We start from the raw sequence: 9,579 nt of genomic DNA, 5'->3' as shown, positions 1-9,579 counted from the left end.
TCCTTCTTTCTACCATTCTGTTATTTTATAGATCCTCTCTGCACACCATGAGCACCTGGGAGCAGTGAGAGAACAATTTTCTGAAGGATTGCTGAATGATGCCATATATGGAGTCTCTCTGCTAGCATAAGCATTACCAGAAAAGTGAGGTTTTTGAAATACCTGAGGTTCAGTGTGGTATCTTCACAGAGGATTTCTGAAACATTCATATAGAGCCTGCATTGCTTTTCAGACTTATAAAACAGAGGTGTATTTTTGTTTAGCTGGAGGACAATGGATACAACATTTCTCCTTAGCAGGAGCCTCTTTTGAACTGACATTTAATGACTGGGAACTTAGAAATGTGCCTTAGCAGAACAGTACAGGCAGTCCTCAACTTACAACATTTAAAGTTACAAAATTTTGCACTTACAACCTTTATAAATTGACACCCTGTTTCAACTTTCTGATGTCAGTTTTGACTTTACAACACTTAATCCAATGCCACACCACACCAGCGAACAAGTTCACTGTGCCACCCATCTCCTGGCTGTCCAAAGTTCCTCGGACACCTTCTTTAAGAAATCAGGCAAGACTCCAGAAAAACCTGCTGTGGCAGGGCACTGCGGGTGCCTGCCACTCTAAGGGCCTGGAGCTGGCAGCTGCCAGGTGCCTGATAAGGGCAGCCGTTTTAGATCTAGGACTACCCATATAAACAGGGCAGTTTTGCTGCTGGGAGGCCAGGCAACAACATTGCTGGGCTGAAGGTGTCATCTGGAGGTAAGGGAGGAGCTGTAGGTGATGGTTTGGAGGCTCCCAGTCCTGGGAATGACCTAAAACTGCACCCTGCTGGGAGTGGGTGGCCTGGTGGGACTCTCAGTAGCTTGGGAGCCCCCAGGAAATACCAGGCCAGTTATCACCCTGGTGAAAGCTGAGAAGGGGCACCTTAACCCTAGCCCTCACCTTCGGGTGGGTTTGCATACCATCAGAGGTAGTTGGAGCCAGGCACGGCTGAGGCTGCCTGAGCCCTGTGTGGGGGGCGAGACCCTGGGAGGGAAGGTTGGGGCTAGGCACGGCTGTGGCCACCTGAGCCCCATGGTGGGGTGCAAGCCCCGAGGAGAAGAGTAGGGCCAGGCATGGCTATGGCCACCTGATCCCACCGGAGAGCAACACCACCCTTCCCCCCCACCCCGCCCGTGTGGCCCTGAGTGAGGGGGTGGAGTTGTGGAGTCCCAGGTAAGGGGTGGAGATCTGGATCCCCAAGTGAGGGGGGTGATGTGGAGCCCTAAGCATGAGGAATAGGCCCGGGAAGTCTTCAGACGCCTGAGGTTGAGGTTTGGGCCAGAGGCTGAGTGAATGGGGGCTCAGCCCCAGAGCAAGAGGGGTGAGTCCTCCACTGCTGAGAGGCCGAGTGTGGCTCGAATGAAAGATCTGAAGTAGCACCGCAACCTGCTGCCCCGGGGGGGAGTGAGAGTCCCCTGTGAGACCCTGGGGCACCAGTCATGGTGTGAGGTACCCCAGCTCCCCACATCCAGGAAGATGGACCCAGAGAGAAGGTGAGGCTAGTGAGGCCGGAAGTAGAGTGCCCCTCAACTGGTCCATGCTGGGGCCCGGACCAAGATGGTCAAAAGGGCCAGGTGTCCAGCGCAAGGAGCACCCAGAGTCATGGACCTAGGACCCTGCCTGGCCTTGGAGGTGAGGCCAGGGCCTGTGAATGGCCAAAGGTCCTGAGTGGGGGCCATGCCTGAGAGGGGAGCCAGCTACAAGGAGCCCGGCAGCCCAAATGAAGGTGGCGTAGGCCGCTTAAGTGGAGGGATCAAAGGAGGGTCCTGCCAGGAGGATTCTGGAGCCGAATGTGGGGCTGGTGTGACTGTTAACCTTTGGATGCCATCTGTGAGGCTTGCGCTGCAGTGTAGGGAAGGAACAGAGCCGCAGATAGTGCCCCCGGGCATCGGGGCAAGAAATGGGCAGCCTCCCGCTTAATCAACATCTACTTAGTTTTCCAACAAGTCATGGTGGATCAGACAGGAGGATGCCCGGAGGTAGGTGGGAGACTGATGACTGCTGGCCTGAGAGGAGCCCACCTCACCACACCTGCAACCAAGACTCTTGAGAAGGCTTCAGCCAAGAACCCTTCAAAAAGTCCCACCAGGAGTGTTTAAAAAAGTCCAGCCAAGTTGACTCAAAGAATTCCTTCCAAATCAATATGATTGCTATTACCAATATAAATACATTAATGTAGCTATATTATTCATCTATAAATTGATTGAGTACAAAATTCTGGATTATTTTTGGTGAAAATAGGGTATTGGGCCTCGGTTCAGGAACCAATCCCCCATTTATAGCACTGTTTGCTATGGGAAAACCAGTTCTGAGTTATAACGTTTTTGACTTGAGACTTGGTTCTCAGGAACCAATTGTCATAAGTCCAAGGACTGCCTGTACAAAGATGCATCTCATTTGATATCCTGTCTTTGATGGTGACCAGTGTTGCCAAGGCTTCAGAGGAAGGCATAACACCCCCATAAAGTACCTAACTATACAATAATATTATAGCCAGAGGGAAATTAATTCTTGATCCTATGGCTAATGATCAGCTTATGTCCCTGAAGCTTGAGAGTCTACGGCTTCTACAGTTTTTATCTTAGCAGTTGGTTGTAACTTAAATGCTTACAGATGTCTGGAGTCTTTTCTACTCATCCTCACCATCCAGGGAGCCATTCAACAGATCCAAGCTTTGTAGAAATTAGCAGTGAGGGATACCATATGAGAAGGTTGTTTATGGCAAGTGTATCTGAATGTAGGAGGGAAAGCACAGTTACCTTGCAGCAGGAAAAGTGTCAGAACAAATCCACTTGTGAAAGAAAGAACTTTGTTCAAGGTAGAAAATTCTCCAAATTTTCCCTAAAATGTTCACCCATATTGACTTTGAGCCATGGTATGAATCCTAGGAGTCGTGTGATCAGCACAACACCCGACCCAAGAAAAAGACCATCCCAAGTAAGCTAAATGGTAAATCCTTCTTTCCTCTCTGTTCCATTGCCCTCTCCTGCCCAAACAGAAATCACCAGCAGAAAAGTGGAGAGAGGCAAAAACATGACTTGGCATGCTGGCAGAGAGCTGAACTGCCACTGGGAATATCCTCTACCATATTAGCATGGTTTTCACACACGTCCTGCCATGTTAATTGAAAGATCTTTAATTTGCATGTGGGAATTATCTGATTGACTTTCTTCCATGAACCCTCTTTATAATTATGCAAATAGTCTAGCACCAGGGAGAAGCAACTCGTTTTATTAACTTCAAAAGCAACGTGTTTTTTTTTTTTTTTTTTTAAAAAGAAGACAACGATGACAAAATCTGCTAGTGATTTATAAAGAACAAACAAGAGGTCCAAAGTCACATACTGGTTCTTTTGGCAAGCACAGACCTTTATTTTATTTCAGTTTCTACCAAGAAGACAACTTTGCAGAAATGACACCGCTGAGGGTCTGTTTATCCCGCAGCCCACAAATGATGCTTTGACTCTCCCCAGAGGAGTTTTCTCAGTTTGTTACACAGCCTTGCCCAAAGAGCAATCGTTGCAGAGGTGCTAATGTTTACTACAATTTATAACATGATCTCTTATGCACAGCTCACTGATTCTGTCCCAACCTAACACTGCACCAGTCCAGTGTGATGCTGGGGCTCTGACCATCACTGGAGGTACAGCAGAGTGGTCCCTGGCAGACCTCATGGCTGAGTGAGGAACTGTAGAAGCGGAGCAGTGTGATGATAGCTGAATGGGTGTTCCTTAATATATGATCTGGAGATACTTAGTCTTTGAAAAGTCCTAACTTAGCTATAATACGAGTGCACTTAGCATATGTTTCACTGCTTGGATGCATGCATTTTAAGTGCAGTTAATGCATCCTAACTGTAATGTGTGAAAAGACCCTTTAAAGGATACTCTGGCTTGGGTGATTAACTTACAGTTGTGGTCAGAATAGTGTCCACTCTAAAGTGGACCATTTCCTAGAATCATCCAGTGGTGATCTTTCCTTTTTAAGAGGCTAATTGAATATTTGATAGGATACTGGCTTATAAATCCATTCTTTCTGACTAGTGCATTGGGAGATTTAACTTCTATACTCTCAAAACTCTACTTTAAGAGGAGCAAGAGGATCTTTTATCTGAAGCTTGGCACATGCCTTATTCCAAATATTGCCCTTCAATCTCAGGATTTAGTCTGAGTCCACATCTGGGCTTGTATTAGTGGGACTTAAATGCAGTTCTTGTCTAGGTGTCCTGGGATACAATGCAGGCAGTAAATTGCTACTGAGAGACTCTCATAATACATTTTTGAGTAAAGATAGATCAATAGGCTTGATCCTGTCAAACCTCAGATACAGATTCCATTTTTATCAGCTGCCAGAATAAACACATGCATGGACAAACATTAGATTTTATTCTAGGAGATCCGCATCCATATAGCTAACAATACACTAAAGGGAAAAAATAAGCAGAGAAGTAATTGGCTGTTGAAGTCAGGCAGGAGGTAGGGCAGGTTAACACCTGAAACTAACTGGTTCAGAGAGGCATGAGATTTCATAGGCAACATCCCAGTTCATTAGATGCTATTAGCATCTGAGAAAGTAGGTTGTTACCTATGGAATCTCATGCTTTTCTGAACCAGATGATTTCTAAGGTGCTGCTGTGCCCTACCTTCTGCCAAAGAAAAAGATGGTTTCTTCAATTCTATATTTCAGGCAGAAGTCTGAGAAAGGACAAGGACATAAGAGGAAGAACTATATTTTGTTAATGGCCTCTCCTTCCTGCAGTGCATTAATTTTTATTGACTTGTGTGTTTTATTTCAGCCATATTTGTGGTTGGTGATATCTCAGTTCCAGTCACAGGTCACCATCTAGATTTCACTCACTTGTGGGGGGAGATTCTCCTTTAGATATAGACAGAGTTTGGATTCAGATATATGGCTCCTTAGATATTTAAATAGACCTCATTATCAGAGTGTCTTTGTGTTTTCCAGTCCAAACAAGTAAGCTCAACAGGATGTTGTTCTAAGTCTGAATAAAGTTTTATCATTTTTGGAGGACATGGCTGACTGTAATTATTCTGCCGAAAAATAATGTAAGAACTTATATGTCAAGCAATATTTCAAGGCCTGTTGCCTTCATTGTCTACAGTAGATGGGAATTCTGAATGTTGATGGACATGGTGTGTTAATGTGAAATTATCTGTACTTTAAAGCCTGCTCCATCAACAAGTGGGTACAAATGTCTATCCATTTCCTTGCAGGATCTAAGACTTATCACGAGCCTCCAAAAATATACCAGCATATGAGATGAACTCATCATTTTTTCACCCCTTCACTTTCTCCTTGTCTCCACCAAGCTCTCCCCTCGCCTTCCCACTGCCATTCCATTCTACTTGTTCTAATCCCCTTTACTTTACTTTACATAAGGCAGAAAAGAAAAAAAATTCTGCTGAGAAATAGATTTTCCCTTCAGGGTGACACAGACTTCAAAAGGAAAATCAGTCATTTCAAGAGGGGAAAAAGTTTAATCATCAAGAGCAATAATTACTTTCTAAATATTAGCATGGCAGATAAGGAGAGGAGAATTGAAATTGGAAGTGGGGCCTTCTCAGTTATTCATTATGTTTGATTTGTGAGTTCAGAATTTCTGTGGATTGGCTCTACTGCAGCCTTATCCAGACAGTTATCAGTGGTGGCTCATGTATTTCCCCCATGAGATAAAAAATGACAGCATGAAAAGTGAGTGCATTATTTTTTTACCCAGCCTGATCATTTTACTTCTACTGTATTCAGAGCTGAGCTGAGGGATATGCTACTCTGTCCTTATGGCCATTCCCTATTTGCACTGCTTTTGACACACTTCAAACTTGCTCTCAAACCTCTTACCAATTAAGTCAATAGAAACTCCCCCATCAGGAACTGACTTGTGTTCTCTGGAGACTGTGAATACCAATGCAGGTCTCCAGGTAGTCACCAGTGTTGTCAAGGTGGATTCTGTGGTGGCACATCAGGGTCCAGGCAATTTTTGATGGAACCATTAGAAATATTCCTAGAATGGAGAAAGGAAAGATCTGTTGAGCCATCTGTTCTGCACATTATGCATCCACCATCCTGCGTCAGCAGGATTATACCCTAAAAATATACTTGGAGAGTTCGTTGAGCCCTGTTTCAAAGGTTTCTTGACCTCTGACTTGTCAGTTCCTCTATCATCCTGCTACTGTATCAACAACAAATACTCCAGAGTTGCCAGACAACTACCATCTCATACCATATTCCAGCAGAAGCTCAGCTGAACTTCAGCTTGATAGAGTTTCCAGCTCATGAGCTGTGCAATTTGGCAGGAGGCACTTGCAGAAGTGCTCATAGCTCCCAGTGACACACTGTGGCAAAGAACCCATTTGTACACATAATACTTAAGACCTTTTGTTCGCTTGGTTAGTCACATCATATGAGGTCAAATTACTCCAATCATTAGATAAAGAGCCAGCCGTTCCACTTAAAGTAAAATTTCACTTTCTGAAATGGAGAAGTAATCAGTTGCTGGGGATGGAAGAGACCCACACTGAATGCTGCATGCCATAAATCATATCAACTGGCAGCTGGTTGGATTGAAATGGTCGGCACTCATATTTTTTAATAAATAAGAAAGTATTTTATATTCAGGCCTGGATTTCAGTGAGCATATAATGCAGTTTCTGCAAGATAGAGCAGGAGAGAGATCCTGAGCTCTCTGAGGGCTCCATTTGAGGCATAATCCATCACATGGGTATTGATTGTTATTATTTTGCATTTTGGAAATTAATTGGCCCAGTTGGCTGACATTCCTAAATGTCTGGATCAGTAGAAGCTGAATGCAGGAAATCCAAGGAAAAGCCAGGTAAGAATATGTCTACATGGCCCAGTGTAGAACCATGCAGAGATAGCTGAGCGAGTTCAGAATGAACTCAGATACCAGCATCAGTTTAGTCATGTTAGCTCAATTTTCCACCTCGCCTGATATACCCTGGGTGTGTCTACATGAGACAGTGTGCAAAAGTACATCAAGGGCTTAATGAGCAACTGTTCACCAGGGCATCTGAGGGGAAAACCAGGAGTGATGACCACAAACTCCTGGAAGACCAATTCAGGCTCAACATTAGGAAAAACTTCTTCATAGTCAGGGTGTCCAGACTGTGGAATAAGCTCCCTCCAGAGGTGGTGCAGTCACCTACCCTGGAAATCTTCAAGAGGAAACTAGATAGTCACCTTGCAGGGGTCACCTGACCACCAGTTATCTTTCCTACTTGGTGCAGGGGGCTGGACCGATAATCATCTGAGGTTCCTTCCAGCCTTACAATCTACAAATCTATATGCAGTGACTAATTCTACTGCACATTAACACAGCTGGCAAAAACCATGCTAATGCACAGTAGACTTAGTGTAATGCACATTAACGTCACAAAAGGCATTCATCTACACTAATGCGCAGTAGTACCAATTATAGTGCATTTAGTACCTGTTATTAATGTGCCATTTTACGGTGCATTAATGAATGTGGAGACATGCCCCCTGCTTCTGAAAAGGGTTGATTAGTACAGATGGATTTCTGCACTGACACAGTTATACTGCTTCTCCTAGAGAAGCTAGAATCATTCAGAACTGGTTCAGATATCTTTACATGGCTCTACATTCTGCCATGTGGACATACTTGTGTCTCTCTCCTCCTTCTGCCTACCCCCTCATGAAACTGCTGAGGTAATTTTCCAAAGCAGTGATAGGAATACTGCTTGAGATGTGACCTAGAAAAAAGCTTCATTTACTAGTTCTTGGAACACAGAACAGTAACTGTGGAGACATGCAGAGGGCCTAATTTTCAAATGCCCTATGCCTTATCTCTTCACCGATACAAAGGGAGTAAAAACAGAATTAAAGCAGAATATTAATGATTTACATGACCTTCATTTCGTTTTGCACTGGTCAGTGACTATCCATGGTGCAGGGCAGGATTAAATCTGGCTCCATGTTTCTAATTTTGACCCTGCAATTGACTTTCTTGATGTTTCTGAGCAGGTCACTTGACCTGTGTATCTCAGTGGGGCCTTGATAATTTCTCACTACATTGAGTGCTATGGGAATTGACTTATTAGTTTGATGGAGGCAAAAGCACTTTGAACATGTGGCACTATTCTTTATAATTTATTTTTAATATTTAGTATTCATTATGTATTGTTATGTAAAGTAAGGTAATTAATCTAGGGCAGTTCTTGTAAGAACATCACTCTAAATTCAAGCGTCCTCACCCAATAAAAAATGGGATTATTTGTATTTCTTTCTTACTGACCTCCTCCTGGCCCCACTCCATCCCCATTACTCCCATTACTAATTGTTGTTTAACATAGTTGTGCAGTGTTGGACTGTCTTTTTCCACCCCAGAGTCTATTTTAGTAGCATACTTTATGGCTTACACATCTCTTTGTGATCCCCTGATTGAAAGGCATGATACAAACATGAGCCTGTTTTTGTTATAGGGAAAAAAAGGACAGGGGCAGCAGGAGAGAGAGACGAGAGGCCTAGTGTTGCCTGTGGTGGTCATGGTAAGGATCACTGTTGGACAGCCAATATAGTTTCATAGTTGGTAGGGTCGGAAGGGACCTAAGCAGATCATCAAGACCCACCCCCTGCAATGGGCAGGAAAGGGTGCTGGGGTCAGTCAACCCCGGCTAGGTGATTGTCTAGCCTCCTTTTGAAGACCCCCAGGGTAGGGGCAAGCACCCCCTCCCTTGGAAGTTGGTTATAGCTCCTAGCCCCCATGACTGTGAAGTAGTGCCTTCTGATGTCCAGCCTGAATCTACTCTCAGTCAGCTTATGGCCGTTATTCCTTGTTACTCCCGGTAGTGCTTGGGGGAGCAGGGACTCTCCCATTGCCTGCTAGTCCCCCTTGGCAAGTTTTTAGGTGGCCACCAGATCCCCTCTCAGCCTTCTTTTGTGGAGGCTGAACAGTTTCAGGTCCTGTAGCCTCTCCTCATAGGGCCTACCCTGTTGCCCCCTGATAATGCGAGTGGCCCTCCTTTGGACCCTCTCTATGCTGTCCACATCCCTCCAGAAGTGCAGTGCCCAGAACTGGATGCATTACTCCAACTGAAGCCAGACCAATGTCACATAGAGGGGGAGGATCGCTTCCTTGGACCTGCTCGTGATGCATCTATGGATGCATGACAAGGTGCAGTTAGCCTTCCTGACCGTGTCCTCACATTGGTGGCCCATGTTCATCCTGGAATCAGTAGTGACTCCAAGATCCTTTTCTGCCTCTGTGCTGACAAGAAGGGAGCTCCCTGGCCTGTAGGTGTGCTGCTGGTTCTTCCTCCCCAGGTGTAATACCTTGCACTTGTCCATATTGAAACCCATCCTATTCTCATCCGCCCACCTCTGTAACCTGTCCAGATCTTGTTGTAGCCTGTCCCTCTCTTCTAGCATGCTCGCTTCTCCCCACATCTTAGTGTCATCTGCAAACTTGAACAAGGTGTTTTCATGCCCTTGTCCAAGTTGCCGATGAAGGTATTGAACATTGTGGGCCTGAGGACCGAGC

At 45.0% G+C, this 9,579-nt stretch overlaps 1 protein-coding gene across 10 annotated transcripts in view; it reads left to right on the top strand.

Annotated features, from left to right (window-relative positions):
- The window catches only part of NRXN3 (neurexin 3), a 1,732,637-nt gene that overhangs the window by 1,605,283 nt on the left and 117,775 nt on the right, over positions 1–9,579 (top strand). The gene's annotated exons all lie outside the window — the stretch shown is intronic.

The sequence above is a fragment of the Gavialis gangeticus genome, unplaced genomic scaffold (genome assembly GCF_001723915.1).
Source record: "Gavialis gangeticus isolate Ggan-Ray unplaced genomic scaffold, GavGan_comp1, whole genome shotgun sequence".
Taxonomy (NCBI): domain Eukaryota; kingdom Metazoa; phylum Chordata; order Crocodylia; family Gavialidae; genus Gavialis; species Gavialis gangeticus.
This window is presented reverse-complemented; position numbering and strand designations above follow the sequence as displayed.